Below are 18,428 nucleotides of genomic sequence, written 5' to 3'. Positions count from 1 at the left end.
ACTCACAATTTCAATGGAGCAAGAATTGTGAAGGTGATATCAAAGAAGGGTTCCTATGTTAACTTGTCACTTGGCCTGTTAAGCTATTTAACTCCAAAATATCCTTTTTGTTCAGTGAATGTGACCTCCTAATGCTGCAAATTCCATAAATGAGCATTTTCAGTTCTTTAAAACATATCAAATGTTTAGAAATTCTACTGTGCGTAATAATTTGGAACAGTGCAATTTGAGTTTTTATTGATTTTGGAGATTATACTGTTATCATTGGGAGGTTTCTTCAATAAAATTTGATGTATACTCTAACCGGTGATGACTTTTATTAGACTGACTGTCATTTGTACCGACTATTTAGGAAAATCAGAGAAAAATATCATTTGCATAATAATTTGGAACACAGTGTAATTTACTGTTCTGTACTCCCTAATGGCACTCATCTACTATTAGATATATATGTACATACTTACCTTGCTTGGCTATATTGGACTCGCATCTCCTTTTATTGTGTTTTTATTGCTTGGCCATTGTGCTTTAATAAAGTTTGTACATTTTATGGCTCAACTTCCTCTGTCTTTTTGGATGTATTTACATTTGTGAAGTGTCATATTTATTAGGCCCATTTTTTGGGGGGATATATTGTCACAGTGAAAGAGGATGCATTGCAGGCAGAGCACGAGGACATAGAGCAAGGAAGAATACAGGGTGCTTACACACAGCCCAGCCTCATGTCATCCCATTGTGGATTGGTTGACAATGAGGAAGAGGAGGAGGAGGAAGAACAGGAGCTACTTTCATGAGCTATAGATGGTACTAAAAGAACAACTGTCATACTGTCTGTTCAATGTGAACAGCCTGAGGACAGGGAGGAGGAGGACACTATGGTCAGTTGGCCTGTTGGTGAGGACATGGAAGGCGTGCCTGATACCAGTCTGGAACGCATGGCTGACTTTATGTTGCGCTGCCTTTTCCTTGACCCTTGCGTTATGAAAATTTACGGTGAAACTCATTACTGGTTGGAGACACTTCTAGACCCACGCTACAAGGAGAACTTTCAATTTCTTCTTCCAGAGGCAGACAGGTCTATTAAAATGGTGCAGTACCAGAGGGCTCTTATTTTTATTTAAAAAAATCCCATCTGAAAATGCTGGCGGCAGACATTACAGTTCGTTGGACAACCAATGAGTACAGGCAAGAGAGACACAGCTTCAATTCAGCAGAGGCATGGGAACACTAGCAAAGCTCTGTGAAGGTTTTATCAGACCCTCCCATCACCCTGGCCCTGAGGCGTGGGGTAATGTCATGGGGAATGTAATGTTTTGAAAGATGCTGAGGGAGTACCTTGCTGACCGTACCAATGTCTTCCGTGATTCCTCTGTGCCTTTTAATTATTGGGTATCCAAGCTGGACACGTGGCATGAACTGGCTCTCTAGTGGTTTATTCAATGTGTTTCAAAGCTCAGGGCTTCTTCTACAGGAAGTAACTGCAGAAAGATATCTTGACATCTTTCTCTGGTTATTTCCTGAAGAAAAAGCTTTGAGTTTTGAATCGCGTTGAATAAACCACCAGAGTGTATACCATTATGTCTGGATCCCTCTTTTGTCACAGCAGCACGGATTTTATCCACATTTATCTACTTTACGATTACTATGTTGCAGGGCAGGCCTTGCGTTCAATGGATAGGCTAACAGAATGGCAGTACCAAAAGAATAATGTGAACTTGGTTTTCCTGTGGTCATCCAGTACGTGGTTTCAAAGGCTTACTGGGGTGCATGTAACTTTGGTGCAGGGCAGGCCTTGCATTGAATGCATAGGCTAAGGACGGGTTCACATTAGCGTTTCAGTCCGCAGCGTGGTGCTGTAGACTTCTTTCCTTAAGCTCTGCCTACTCCATATGCATCCTATGTACCTATCTTTAACATTGTGTACGCAGGGACATGCGTTGTATGCAGATGTATCCGCGTGCGTTGTTTTGAAGTGCAAAATGCAACATGTTGAATTTTCTTGCGGTCGGCGGGCATGTCAAAACGACACACGCGGATGCCTCTGCAAAAAGCACATGTCCCTGCGTACACAATGAGGGGACCATGCATACCATGAAAGGGGGTGAGGGGACCATGCATACCACGAAAGGGGGGTGAGGGGACCATGCATACCACAAAAGAGGGGTGAAGGGACCATGCATACCACAAAAGGGGGTTGAGGGGACCATGCATACCATGAAAGGGGGGTGAGGGGACCATGCATACCACGAAAGGAGGGTGAGGGAACCATGCATACCATGAAAGGGGGGTGAGGGCACCATGCATACCACAAAAGGATGGTGAGGGGACCATGAATACCACAAAAGGAGGGTGAGGGGACCATGCATACCATGAATGGGGAGTAAGGGGACCATGCATACCACGAAAAGGGAGTGAGGGGACCATGTATACCATGAAAGGGGAGTGAGGGGATCATGCATACCATGAAAGGGGAGTGAGGGGACCATGCATACCATGAAAGGGGACTGGGAGGACCATGCATACCCCAAAATGGGAGTGAGGGGACCATGCTTTCCATGAAAGGGGAGTGAGGGGACCATGCATACCACGAAAGGGGGGTCATGGGACAATACATATCACGAAAGGGGGGTGAGAGGACCATGCATACCACGAAAAGGGGGGTGAGAGGACCATGCATACCAGGATACGGGAGTGAGAGGACCATGCATACCAGGATAGGGGGGTGAGGGTACCATGCATACCAGGATTGGGGGGTGAGAGGACCATGCATACCAGGATTGGGGGGGTGAGGGGGCCATGCATACCAGGATAAGGGGGTGAGGGGACCATACATACCAGGATGAGTAATAGGGTGCCATGATTACCACAATTGGGGGGGTCCGTGCATACCAGGAAGAGGGATAGGGTACCATGCATACCAGGATAGGGATGAGGGGTGCCATGCACACCAGGAGAGGAGGAGGGCAGCACATACCAGGATGGGAGACCATATACCAATAAAAATGCTCGCCAACTGGGCGTAGAACGGGTTCATAGCTAGTGTATATATATATATATATATATATATATATATATATATAAAAACATGTCATTGAGACACATATATACATATATATATATATACACTCACTGGCCACTTTATTAGGTACACCATGCTAGTAAGGGGTTGGACCCCCTTTTGCCTTCAGAACTGCCTCAATTCTTCGTGGCAGAGATTCAACAAGGTGCTGGAAGCATTCCTCAGAGATTTTGGACCATATTGACATGATGGCATCACACAGTTGGCGCAGATTTGTCGGCTGCACATCCCTGATGCGAATCTCCCGTTCCACCACATCCCAAAGATGCTCTATTGGATTGAGATCTGGTGACTGAGGAGGCCATTTGAGTACAGTAAACTCATTGTCATGTTCAAGAAACCAATCTGAGATGATTCGAGCTTTATGACATGGCGCATTATCCTGCTGAAAGTAGCCATCAGATGTTGGGTACATTGTGGTCATAAAGGGATGGACATGGTCAGCAACAATACTCAGGTAGGCTGTGGCGTTGCAACGATGCTCAATTGGTACCAAGGGGCCCAAAGAGTGCCCAGAAAAAATTCCCCACACCATGACACCACCACCACCAGCCTGAACCGTTGATACAAGGCAGGATGGATCCATGCTTTCATGTTGTTTACGCCAAATTCTGACCCTACCATCCGAATGTCGCAGCAGAAATCGAGACTCATCAGACCAGGCAACGTTTTTCCAATCTTCTACTGTCCAATTTCGATGAGCTTGTGCAAATTGTAGCCTCAGTTTCCTGTTCTTAGCTGAGAGGAGTGGTACCCAGTGTGGTCTTCTGCTGCTGTAGCCCATCTGCCTCAAAGTTCAACGCACTGTGCGTTCAGAGATGCTCTTCTGCCTACCTTGGTTGTAACGGGTGGCAATTTGAGTCACTGTTGCCTTTCTATCAGCTCGAACCAGTCTGCCCATTCTCCTCTGACCTCTGGCATCAACATGGCATTTCCGGCCACAGAACTGCCGCTCACTGGATTTTTTTTCTTTTTCGGACCATTCTCTGTAAACCCTAGAGATGGTTGTGCGTGAAAATCCCAGTAGATCAGCAGTTTCTGAAATTCTCAGACCAGCCCTTCTGGCACCAACAATCATGCCACGTTCAAAGGCACTCAAATCACCTTTCTTCCCCATACAGATGCTCGGTTTGAACTGCAGGAGATTGTCTTGACCATGTCTACATGCCTAAATGCACTGAGTTGCCGCCATGTGATTGGCTGATTAGAAATTAAGTCTTAACACACAGTTGGACAGGTGTACCTAATAAAGTGGCCAGTGAGTGTATATTTATACTGTAAGGTAGCGCTCACTGAGTGTATTGTGGGACACGCACTTGGCTGCAGATAAACCAGGTACGGCACAGGCTTTTCACATAACATAGTCCATATGGTTTATTGTACACGGCATAAACCATAGCAGCATGAAGAAAATGGTAACAGTCTTACAGCAGACCGAAACAAATGTTCATAATGGAGCTCGACTCTACAGTCTCTCAGTTAATTCCTCCTGTGCAGGGTTACCTCTTAGCTGCTTCTCACTCCGGACGTCCTTTCCCTCCTGGGGACTGTCCAATACACACAGGCCATTACACACAGGCCTCACACGGTCAGCGGCCTCCGCATGTACGCTTCAGGAAGGCAGCACACCTTCCAGCACGTCGGCCTTCCGAGACCTTCCACACGGACCAATCAGATCCAGGCACTCTCCCCCATGTGACCTACCCTGGTCACCTTATATGGTCTGTAGCCGCACCCACCTGTGAGATACAGATCACATGGCTATGACCTCAATGCAGGTCCTTTCCAGACACCCAGCCATACACACACATATACAGGCTTACTATGGGCATTCAGACACACACCCCTGGGTGGGTTTGTAGGTGACTGGTTCCACCTGTCTCACCAGGCCACCTGGAAGCTTTCCCTGATACACATACAACCTCAGCAGTACCTCTATATATAATGTCAGCAGTAGACATGGAGGCTGCACAGATTCCCAGCCTGACATGAGGTGGACTCAGGAGCATGGGAAAATTTTCTGAAACTTTCCCACGCTAATCAGTTCATCTCCGGTCAGCTGGGGTGCCTGCGCCGACAGGTTTCCATTCATTTCTCATAGGTTTACAGCCGGGCCGGTAGCATTAGCATTGCTCCCGGTTGTAAACTATTTAACCCCTTCAGATGGATTGCAGCGGGGGACATGACTGAATGGCAGAGAGGTATGGATATTGTTGCTTTTTTTAAAAAGAATTTTTACAGGAGAACAATTGCTTCAGTTGGATTGGCTGTGTAATAAATTTGGTCACAAACTGTGTGTCACTATTTCATTAAAATATTTTCTAATTAATGTCTGTGTGTATTTTTTAACCCTTTAATACTATTGGATTAATAATGGAGAGGTGTCTTATTGACACCTCTCCATTATTAACCCGGCTTAATTGCAAGGTGACATTAACCCCTTATTAACCAACATGTCACCGCTAAAGGCAGTGGAAATAGAGAGGCTAATTGCCAGAAAAGGCATATCTTACAGATGCGCCTTTTCTGGGGTGGCTGGGGGCAGATGTTTGTAGCCGGGGGGCAATAACCATGGTCCCTCCCTAGGCTATTAATATCTGTCCTCAGTCACTGGCTTTCCCTCTCTGGCAGAGAAAATTGCAGGGGAGCCCATGCAATTTTTTTCAGCGAATGTACCCGTTAATTTAACACCTACTTGTCCCAAATTTTACACACATACATGTTTCCTGTATTTAAACCATGTGTCATGTCATGTCGGGTTCTATAATGATTTTACAGAAGCCGGCAATTGAATTTAAACCAATTCTACTATATATATATATATCTCTCTGAAAAAAATAATATATATATATATATATAATATAAAGCTCAATGTGGGTGTGTATGTATGTATGTATGTCCGGGATTGGCATCCGCAGCGTCGCAGCTACAGTCACAAAATTTGGCACAGTCACACGTCTGGACCCCGAGAGCATCATATGCTATGTTGTGAGGCAAAATTTTAACCTCACGCGTTCCAATTCACCCAACAATTTTGCCCCTGTCTACATAATGGGGAAAAAATGTGTATGTATTGGCATCTGCACCGTTGTAGCTACAGCCACAAAATTTTGCAAAGTCACACGTCTGGACCCCGAGAGCATCATAGGCTATGTTGTGAGGTGAAATTTTAACCCTGCGCATTCCAATTCACCAAATAATTTTGCCCCTATCTACATAATGGGGAAAAAGTGTATGTATGTATTGGCATCTGCACCGTCATAGCTACAGCCACAAAATTCTGCACAGTCACACGTCTGGACCTCGAGAGCGTCATAGGCTATGTTGTGAGATGAAATTTTGAGCCCGCGAGTTCCAATTCACCAAACAATTTTGCCCCTATCTACATAATGGGGAAAAAGTGAAAGGAAAAGTGTTGGAGGCAAATTGACAGCTGCCAGATCTGAACAAGGGGGACTTAAAGAATGAAAGCGATGGCGCCAAAGAGTATATACCGTACAGTTGCTAAGGTGGGGCCCTGACATGGGATACTCACCACACACGGGGATATGAACACACACACAAAATGTGCCACACACTACCATGTGCTTCACCACATATATCACCCTCAGCACACATTTCACCACACATACATCAACCTCGCCACATAAAAGTCGAAACACAAAAGTCGCCACTCAAAACTCGCCATGCTGTCCCAGAGCTGTTTAAAAGATGAAAAATGAGCTGTGATTGGTTGCTATCAGCAACAGTTTTCTTTGTAGACAGTTGTGGTAACTGAGGCCTATTATTCTTATCATTTCTATGGTGTTATCGTCCTTCTCTAAAGCTGGAAATAACACAATTTATTACCGTGCCAACACAGACCACCCTCTGACACAGACTGCAGGGGAAGCCCAGTATCACACAGGATAGGATTAGCTACACGGCTCAGCAGTCAGTATCACACAGGATAGGATTAGATACACAGCTCAGCAGTCAGTATCACACAGGAGAGGAATAGACACATGGCTCAGCAGTCAGTATCACACAGGAGAGGCTTAGATACACAGCTCAGCAGACAGTATCACACAGGATAGGATTAGATACATGGCTCAGCAGGCAGTATCACACAGGAGAGGCTTAGATACACAGTTCAGCAGACAGTATCACACAGGAGAGGATTAGACACATGGCTCAGCAGGCAGTATCAAACAGGATAGGATTAGATACACAGCTCAGCAGTCAGTATCACACAGGATAGGATTAGATACGCAGCTCAGCACACAGTATCACACAGGATAGGATTAGACACATGGCTCAGCAGACAGTATCACACAGAACAGGATTAGATACACAGCTCAGCAGTCAGTATCACACAGGATAGGATTAGATACGCAGCTCAGCAGTCAGTATCACACAGGATAGTATTAGATAAACGGCTCAGCAGACAGTATCACACAGAACAGGATTAGATACACAGCTCAGCAGTCAGTATCACACAGGATAGGATTAGATTCACGGTTTTTATGTGCAATATAATCATTATAATTTGTTATAACTAACGACAGTTGGTTACTATGCCCAGGCAACGCCGGGCTCTTCAGCTAGTATATCTATCTATATATATATATATACATATATATATATATATATATATATATATATATACGCACATATCTATGCCATGTGTATGCATATATTCTATCTATTCTTTATTAACCTGTCTGTGTGATATCACAGTACAGGGACCTGAATTGCCTGCTTTTCTAAAGGACACTGGTGCGTATTTCTCGCAAGTCACAAGTATGGTCAGTGTGTAATCCGTTTTTTTCTCACACCCATAGATTTGTATTGGCAAATCTCGGCCGAGAAACGTTGACAATCGCAGCATGCTGAGATTTCTCTCGCACGTATAAAACATGCAAGAAATAAGCGGATTATGTGAGCTGACCCATAGATTAACATTGGGACGAGTGCTATGCGATTTTTTTCTCGCATAGCACTCATCCGTATTTCACGCTAGTGTGACTCCGGCCTAACGTTGAAAAATGCATCAAAAACTGAGTGAACATAGCCAAAGTGGTGGAGGAACTTTTTGGGGGTTATTTCTTTTGCCTTACATACAAATTATTACCCTGGAAAAGATGTCCCTTAACATATTTCCCTGTAAAATCCATTTTGGTTTAATTTTTATATGTTTTACTGTGCGACTGTAAAAGTGGCGTCACACTCTGACAACATTGGTCACAGCAGTGACATAAGAGTCACAAATGCTTCCAGAGGCCTTACCTATGATGCTCCCATGTCATTTGTGCACTGTTCTCATACATTTTCAATGTTTTGATACCCTAAAAAGACCTCTGGGGGGGTCACGGCAAAAAAAGCTCTGATTTCCCATAGACTAACATTGGGCTCGTTGCGCAGGTCGATTACCTGAGTATTCCAATTTGTTCGACCCAAGCAACGAGCACCCGAGCATTTTAGTGCTCGCTCATCACTAATAATAATCCATTTGTTCCGTGATGGGTCTAACTCTCCTACATCTAGATGGCAGCCTGCATGGTTGCATGATGCCAACATACAGCCTGCCATCCAGAAGAGATACTGAGCAGCGTCTGCTACCACTGCCCAGTGTCTCACGGTGTATTCGTAGGACCTGTCTGACATCACCGCAAGTGTTAGAAAGTTCTAATGCTCCCGGTGCGATGAGAGTGGTCCTAGTAGTTCACAGCCAATGAACTCACTTCACCTATCTGATATCAGCACGAGCGCCTTTAGAAATTTTACCATAGATGGCAGTGCCTATGTGTTTAATACTTGTGGCACACATGTGGGAACTGTGTGCCGCATCAGTACCACAGGGTGGGCGCCAGGGAAGCAGCGGTACAGTAAGCGCTGTTCCCCAGCAGCGGATGCTCAAGACGACTCTCATCATTCTACCCTGCTCTGCCGTTGATCAGCACAAGCAAGGGAGAATGATGAGAGTTGTATTCAAGTGAGAATAATGACAGCAGGTGGTGTCTTTTGGGACTATTACTTCCATCAGCCTACACCTGCTGCCACTAATAGCAGTGACAGCAGCATTTGCTGATGGGAGTTTTCCTCACCCGCCGCCTGCGCTATAATTAAAAGAAAAAAATTGTGTGGGTTCCCCTGTATTTTTTTTAACCAGCCATGGAAAACTGACAGCTGGGGGCTGCAACCCTCAGCTGTCAGTATTGGCAAGGCTGGTTATCAAGAATAGAGGGGTCCCCATGCCGTATTTTTTAATTATGTAAATAAATCATTTTAAAAAGCGTCATAGTGCCCCCCCATTTTTAACAACGAGCCTTGCAAAAGCAGGAAGCACATGACGAATACGCCCATCAGCAGCTCCTGCTGTCACTGTTATTAGTGGCAGAAGGTGTAGTCTGATGGGAGTAATAGTCCCAAAAGCCACCGCCAGCTATCACTGTTTTCACTTGAATACAACTCTCACCATTCTCCCATGCTTGTGTTGATTGCCTACAGAGCAGGGGAGAATGATGAGAGTCGTCTTCAGCACCTTGTGCCGGGGAACAGCGCGTACTGTACTGCTGCTTGCCTGGCGCCTGGTGTGTGGTTCTGATGTGGAACATGGGGGCACACGGCTGCCACTTGTGTGCCACACATATTACACACACGGACACTGCCATTTCCGGTACCATTTCTTCCCAGTACCGAAAATATCAGGAAGTGTGAAATTGTCTTAGGATGTAAATCAGATGCTAGGTGTTAAAAATCGGATTGTGCTCACATGAAAAACACATGACAGTTGCATTACACTTGTTCAACTTTTCAGGAAAAAAATCAGACTGATTTTAAAATCGTTACTGTGACTCCAGCCTTAGGGTATGTGCATATGTTGAGTATTTGCTTGCAGAAATTTCTACAAGGTTTCTGCATCTCTTGGCAGCAAATATGCTGCTGCACAAAGACACTTTTTACAGCAGTTTTTGGCACGTTTTTGCCAAGGTTTTGTATGTGTGGCACCCCTGAGGCTCAGTCGCCACAGAGGTACTGCACCTCCTCCTGAGGTGTGGTATCCCACCATCCAAGTAAGGTGGAGACTCCTGACCACACTCCAACACCTGCACCCCACGCCACAAAGTAGTGTAGCAAAACACCTTCGGCGGCTCCCTGCTTGGAGTATAGCAAAGCACCCATTGGTGGCTCCCTGCTTGGAACTCGAAACGTGCTGGGAGGTGGGTGGAGTTGGTTTACATTACAAGGAGTGGGAAGAGTTGAGGATTAGAAGTCAGTTGGTTAGAGAGTTGGAGAGGAGAAGATCCCCGGAGAGAGGGATGGATGGATGGAGGTGCTGCAGCAGATCCCAGTGACCTGGGTCTGCTGGCACTGGAAAGGAAGAGAGAGAGCAACATAGACAGAAAGCCTGATTCTCCATAGAAAGTAAGGATTAGTATGGAACGTGAGGAGTAAGAAAGAACAGAGGATGTGGGTTAGAAGAGCACCCTTCCTAGAAGTTCTAACCACAAGGCCGGGGCCTGGTCCCCGAGGTTGTATGGATACTAATGGTCCTGCAGCAGACACCGGAGGAATAGAAGTAGTGACCACTTTATTCCCGCACAAGACTTGGGGGCACAACAGCAACTGGATAGTGAGCCGGGACTTAGTAGCAAGGAGTCCCCGAAGCAGGCTACAGCTGTCTGCCGTACAAGTAGAGTTCATATGAACATCGGATAGGAGGAACTCCAGTGTAACTCAGTACTAGGAGTACTTCACTTAAAGGCGCTATAAGAGGAGACGTTCAGAAAGGCACATGTTGGCGGAGTATTGGAAAGGAGTATTCCATCTGGCCTGGAGGTTGACTGAGTCCCTGACCCGGAGGACACGGCACGGAGGCAGGCACCTGTTTGTACAACAGACTGTGAGTAAAGCTTTGGAACTGCATACTCTGGTGTCCTCTACTCATTCCTGCGCCAACACACCTGGCACTGCTACATCTTGGTGCTCGACATTGCTTCACCTACGCCTTCCCTTGACCTCTACATCTACACTGCCCTGGGACTACAGCTCCACCTGTGGGGAGCTATAACATCTTTGCTGCGCCACACCACCAGTCCCAGAGGACCTGCATGCAGCGTCGGCTTAACACCTCCCTTGCCGAACACCACAGGTGGCGTCACGAACTATTCATTTCAACTACATTTCACCATTCAATTCCCCTTTTGCATTGGGCGCCCAGGGCCACGGACCGGGTCAACACCGCTGCCGTGACATTCCCATCTGAGAGACCGGCCCGGTAACGAGCTCCCCAAAGCCCTGGGAGGGCGACCCATATGCATTTTGTACAACAATAAAGGCTTTTTTGAGCTAAATAAAGATATATTAAAAAGGTGATGCAATTCCTTGGTTCAACACCTTCTTTTTCATTCTGATGCAGTAGCATCAGTGTAATAGGATTAGATCTTAGTGTCAGCAGCTGTCATTGACACCAAGTCCTAGGTCTAGGAATGTAAAGTTGTCAGCCATACACCCTCATTACTAATAATAATAGTAATAATTTTATTTCTATAGTGACAACACATTAAGCTGATTAGTAAACACTAGAGTTGAGCGAAACGGGTCGAAAAATTTCAAAAGTCGCCGACTTTTGGCAAAGTCGGGTTTCATAAAACGAAACCCGACCCTAGGATGAGGTCGGCCACGAGGTCGGCGACTTACGCGCCAAAGTCGCGTTTCAAAAGTTTGTTTTGCACTCTTTTTCAGCCAATCAGGATCCACGGACACTGTGGGCAACGTGATGACATAGGCACGGGTCACCACCATCTTTCAGAAGGGCATGCAAGTGATTGGCTTGCTTTGGTGGGCGTCACAGGGGGTATAAAAGGGCGTGCACACCGACCGCCATCTTACTTCTGCCGATCTTAGCATAGGGAGAGGTTGCTGCTGATTCTGTAGGGAGAGCGTTAGGCAGGGAAGAAGAAAAAAAAACTGCTTAAGCTGCTAGCGATTGTGCCTGTACAATACACCAGTCACTGTGTGTGCAGTGCAAGGGGAGGCTATATAGTGGTGTATCAGTGGTGTTGGTTGTTGGGCTGCCTTCTAAGGCTTCCTGACAGCTGCATTGCTGTTTACCCACTGCTCTGCAAACTGCTTTTTTAAAAGCAATCCCAATTTTTTTTTTTGTCCTGCTGAGGTACTGAGCTGCAAACTGCTTTTTTAAAAGCAATCCCAATTTTTTTTTTTTGTCCTGCTGAGGTACTGAGCGTGCATTTTTTCACACCATACAGCGGTGTACGCTCCTCACACAGTACCGTGTAACGGCTGTTATCACAGCCACAGTGAAGCTATCTGTGTCACTCTGTGAGAATAAGTCGAGGACATGTTCCGTTCTTACAGACCTGCACTCTAGGGAGATTCCTACTCTGCCCAATTCTACATACATCTTGTAGTTTGTGATACACTAGCCAATTTCTGCCTGTGACATAGCGCTGTGATATTCAGTGGGCCTCACACAATCCAAAAGTGTCCAGTGTCCACAAGTGTCTGCAGAAATTCAAAATCTCCCTTATCCTCTAGTCACTTTGGTCACAGCTGTGCCATCGAGCCTGTGACATAGCTCTCAGATATTCAGTGGGCCTCACACAATCCAAAAGTGTCCAGTGTCCACAAGTGTCTGCAGAAATTCAAAATCTCCCTTATCCTCTAGTCACTTTGGTCACAGCTGTGCGATCGAGCCTTTGACATAGCGCTCAGATATTCAGTGGGCCTCACACAATCCAAAAGTGTCCAGTGTCTGCAGAAATTCAAAATCTCACTTATCCTCTAGTCACTTTGGTCACAGCTGTGCCATCGAGCCTGTGACATAGCGCTCAGATATTCAGTGGGCCTCACACAATCCAAAAGTGTTCAGTGTCTGCAGAAATTCAAAATCTCACTTATCCTCTAGTCACTTTGGTCACAGCTGTGCCATCGAGCCTGTGACATAGCGCTCAGATATTCAGTGGGCCTCACACAATCCAAAAGTGTCCAGTGTCTGCAGAAATTCAAAATCTCCCTTATCCTCTAGTCACTTTGGTCACAGCTGTGCCATCGAGCCTGTGACATAGCACTCAGATATTCAGTGGGCCTCACACAATCCAAAAGTGTCCAGTGTCTGCAGAAATTCAAAATCTCCCTTATCCTCTAGTCACTTTGGTCATAGCTGTGCCATCGAGCCTGTGACATAGCGCTCAGATATTCAGTGGGCCTCACACAATCCAAAAGTGTCCAGTGTCTGCAGAAATTCAAAATCTCACTTATCCTCTAGTCACTTTGGTCACAGCTGTGCCATCGAGCCTGTGACATAGCGCTCAGATATTCAGTGGGCCTCACACAATCCAAAAGTGTCCAGTGTCCACAAGTGTCTGCAGAAATTCAAAATCTCCCTTATCCTCTAGTCACTTTGGTCACAGCTGTGCCATCGAGCCTGTGACATAGCGCTCATATATTCAGTGGGCCTCACACAATCCAAAAGTGTCCAGTGTCTGCAGAAATTCAAAATCTCACTTATCCTCTAGTCACTTTGGTCACAGCTGTGCCATCGAGCCTGTGACAAAGCGCTCGGATATTCAGTGGGCCTCACACAATCCAAAAGTGTCCAGTGTCCACAAGTGTCTGCAGAAATTCAAAATCTCCCTTATCCTCTAGTCACTTTGGTCACAGCTGTGCCATCGAGCCTGTGACATAGTGCTCAGATATTCAGTGGGCCTCACACAATCCAAAAGTGTCCAGTGTCTGCAGAAATTCAAAATCTCCCTTATCCTCTAGTCACTTTGGTCACAGCTGTGCCATCGAGCCTGTGACATAGTGCTCAGATATTCAGTGGGCCTCACACAATCCAAAACTGTCCAGTGTCTGCAGAAATTCAAAATCTCACTTATCCTCTAGTCACTTTGGTCACAGCGGTGCCATCGAGCCTGTGACATAGCGCTGTGATATTCAGTGGGCCTCACACAATCCAAAAGTGTCCAGTGTCCACAAGTGTCTGCAGAAATTCAAAATCTCCCTTATCCTCTAGTCACTTTGGTCACAGCTGTGCCATCGAGCCTGTGACATAGCGCTCAGATATTCAGTGGGCCTCACACAATCCAAAAGTGTCCAGTGTCTGCAGAAATTCAAAATCTCCCTTATCCTCTAGTCACTTTGGTCACAGCTGTGCCATCGAGCCTGTGACATAGCGCTCAGATATTCAGTGGGCCTCACACAATCCAAAAGTGTCCAGTGTCTGCAGAAATTCAAAATCTCACTTACCCTCTAGTCACTTTGGTCACAGCTGTGCCATCGAGCCTGTGACATAGCGCTCAGATATTCAGTGGGCCTCACACAATCCAAAAGTGTCCAGTGTCCACAAGTGTCTGCAGAAATTCAAAATCTCCCTTATCCTCTAGTCACTTTGGTCACAGCTGTGCCATCGAGCCTGTGACATAGCGCTCATATATTCAGTGGGCCTCACACAATCCAAAAGTGTCCAGTGTCTGCAGAAATTCAAAATCTCCCTTATCCTCTAGTCACTTTGGTCACAGCTGTGCCATCGAGCCTGTGACATAGCGCTCAGATATTCAGTGGGCCTCACACAATCCAAAAGTGTCCAGTGTCTGCAGAAATTCAAAATCTCCCTTATCCTCTAGTCACTTTGGTCACAGCTGTGCCATCGAGCCTGTGACATAGCGCTCAGATATTCAGTGGGCCTCACACAATCCAAAAGTGTCCAGTGTCCACTAGTGTAAGCAGAAATTCAAAATCTCCCCTGTCCTATAGACACCTTGTACCTTGTTTTACATTACTATATAGTTTGTTGTATTTTGTCTACATTTCTACCAAAAATGAGGAAGGCTGGTGGAAGAGGCCATGGAATTGGGCGGGGGTTGGCAGCTGGTAATGATGGTGTTGGATCTGATGGTAGTGGCAAGAGCAAAATAGGACCGAATGCAGGAGGTGTTGAGCTGCGTCAACGTCTGGCTCCATAAGGCTTCGAAGGCTTAGTTTTCTAGGAGTTGGCAAACCGCTTTTAAAGCCAGAGCATCAGGAAAAAGTTTTGTCTTACATTGCTGACTCAGCCTCCAGCTCTATCGCCTCCTCTTCTTCAGTTGTAAAAAGTAAAAGCACTGAGTCGTCATTGGAGGCTCATGTTCATGAACCACACCTTTCCTTGTGTCCTTCACCCCAACCAAGATTGAAGGATGACGCAGGCCATACTACTGATTACTCCATGGAGCTGTTTTCACATACCATGCCTGGATTATCAAGTCAAATGGTGAATTACCCAGGCCAAGATGAATCTGACATGGAGTGCACTGATGCACAGCCGCTGATGGATGATTCTGCTGGTACATTCACTCAGAGCACTACATTGTCCTCGCAGTGTACAGAGCCAGATTCTGACCCTGATGAGACTCAGGTGCCCCTTCCCGCACACTATACCACCATACACGGTGACACATAGGAAGGTGCACATGACATTGAAGAGGAGGTGATGGATGACCCAGTTGTTGACCCAGATTGGCATCCATTGGGGGAAGAGGGTGCTGCTTCCAATAGCTCAGATGAGGAGCATCCACAGCAGACATCGACATCGCAACAGCTGTTATCTGGCAGGCCCGGAGCACTCCAAAGACAGGTTCCAAAAATCAAAAGAGTTGCTGGACAGCTCGTCCAGAGGGTCAAAAGATCACAGCGTGCTAGGCCGCAAAATGTCTGCCAAAGTAGGAAGAGTGCAGTGTGGCACTTTTTTGAACAAAATCCTCATGATCAGGCCAAGGTTATCTGTAAGAAGTGCGCAAAGACCTTTAGCCGAGGGAAAAATCTGAAAACATTTAAACACCATGCACTTGCAAGCGTGGACACAACACCAAACCTCAAGTGCCACATGTGCAACTGATCACAACGAAGGTAGTCAGCAACACTACATTGTTTCCCCCACTGTAAGCCCACCGGTTAGCACAGCAGCAAATGTTGAGGTGTCGTTGCAAGGCCACAGCAGTCAGGGAATCCCACTGTTATATCAACGAAAGACTGATTCTAGGCCATCAGAAAGAACACCAACTCCATCACCATCATCAACCCTCTCTCAGTCCGCCCTGTCCACCGCTACTTCCACCATATGCAGCTCTCAAGTCCAGCTCACCCTCCCAGACACTATGAGTAGGTCAAGAAAGTACTCAGTCTCTCATCCGCGTACACTGGGTTTGAACGCCCACATTGCCAAACTAATCTCGTTTGAGATGATGCCCTTTCGGTTGGTGGAAAGCATAGCTTTCCGCGAACTCATGGCCTATGCAGTACCACGCTATGACCTACCCAGTCGCCACTTCTTCTCTCGCAAAGCCATCCCAGCCCTCCACCATCATGTGAAAGACCGCATTGTCCATGCACTCAAGCAGTCAGTGAGCGGAAAGGTGCACCTCACAACTGATGCATGGTCCAGTCGGCATGGCCAGGGCCGTTACGTGTCCATCACTGCGCACTGGGTTAATGTGGTGGATGCAGGGTCCACAGGGGACAGCGGTGGTTGGACAGTGCTGCCTAGCCCACGGTATAGGAAACAGTTGGCTGTAGGCGTTCGACCCTCCTCCTCCTCCTCCTCCAGAAGCGAAAGCTCGTCCACAGAGCGCAGTCGTACGAGCACTCCATCTGCAGCTGCCACTGTTGCACACGAGGTGTCCCCCTATCGAGCAGCTAGTGGAAAGCGTCAGCAGGCTGTGTTGGAGATGATGTGTTTGGGCAACAGACACACCGCCGAGGTGCTGGCCGAGTACTTGAAGCGAAAAACTGTGTCATGGCTGGGCAGTGTACATCTTGAGGCAGGCAAGGTAGTTAGTGATAACGGCCGTAATTTTGTGGCAGCCATAGCCCTTTCAAAACTCAGCCACATACCTTGCTTGGCTCACACCTTGAACCTGGTGGTGCAGTGCTTCCTCAAAAATTATCCGGAGTTAACAGCCCTGCTCCATAAGGTGCGAAGACTGTGCGCGCACATCCTCCGGTCGCCTGTACACTCCGTTTCTTATGCAGAAGCTGCAGCGATTGCTCCACCTTCCCAACCACCGCCTCATTATCGACATTGCAACAAGGTGGAACTCCACCCTGCACATGTTGGAGCGGCTGTGCGAGCAGAGGCAGGCCATAATGCATTTGTGGGAGGATACACGGCCAGGCACTTTGAGAGCAGACATGGAGTTGACAGGTGTGCAGTGGTCGAAGCTGAAAGACCTCTGTAAAGTCCTTCAGTGTTTTGAGGAATGCACACGGCTGGTAAGCGCAGACGACGCCATCCTAAGCATGAGCATCCCACTTATGCATCTGCTCATGCAAACTTTGACGCACCTTAAGGAGCAGGCGTCTGCAGCCAATGTTGATGAGGAGGAAGAGGAGGAGGGAATCCTTGATGACATTCAGCCATTGTCTGCTCAGGGACCTCTCCTGGACGAGCTGGAGGAAGAAGAGGAGGAGGAGGAGGAGGATGGGGATGATTACTTAGGGGAGGAGGATGCATCTCGTGGGGCAAGTGAAAATGTTGGCGTGGCAAGGTCTGGTACAGGGTTTGTGCGTGACTGGAGGGATGTGGATTTGCCAGAAAGTGCTCCTCCAACCAGCACTCGCAGTGCATCATTGACACCGGGAACATTGGCCCACATGTCAGATTATGCCTTGCTGATCCTAAAAAGGGACCCCCGCATTGCCAAAATGATGAACGATGACGACTACTGGTTGGCCAGCATCCTGGATCCACGCTATAAAGGCAAATTACAAAACATCATGCCACAGGAGAACCTTGACCTAATATTGGCTAATAAACAAGCAACTCTGGTAAATCGGTTGCTTGAGGCATTCCCAGCACACAGCAGCGGTGATGGTTCTCACACAAGCCGTACGGGCCGGGGGCAGCTTGCCAGAGGTGTTCATGGTGCACACAGCAGAAGTGGCGTTGGAGACAGGGGTTTCATGACAATGTTGTGGATTGACTTTTCAAGTACCGCTCACACAACTGGTAATACTGCATCGATGGAAAGTGACAGGAGACAGCAGTTGTCAACTATGGTTACAAACTACTTTTCTTCCCATATCGATGTTCTCCCCACACAGGTCATTCCCCTTTGACTATTGGGCCGCTAAACTGGACACCTGGCCTGAATTGGCACAATATGCCTTACAGGAGCTCGCTTGCCCAGCTGCAAGTGTGCTATCGGAAAGAGTCTTCAGTAGAGTTGAGCGACTTTTGGTTTTTTAGGGTCGCGTTTCGTTTCGTGAAACCCGACTTTTCCAAAAGTCGGGTCGAGCAAGATCGTCCGATTATAGGGAAATGTCGGGGTCGTCCCGAAACACGAAACCCAATGTAAGTCAATGGGGA

This window comes from Dendrobates tinctorius, unplaced genomic scaffold (assembly GCF_039654945.1).
Source record: "Dendrobates tinctorius isolate UK_male_01 unplaced genomic scaffold, ASM3965494v1 ptg000134l, whole genome shotgun sequence".
NCBI lineage: Eukaryota > Metazoa > Chordata > Amphibia > Anura > Dendrobatidae > Dendrobates > Dendrobates tinctorius.
The sequence above is the reverse complement of the archived record's forward strand: the minus strand, read 5'-3'. Positions refer to the sequence as shown.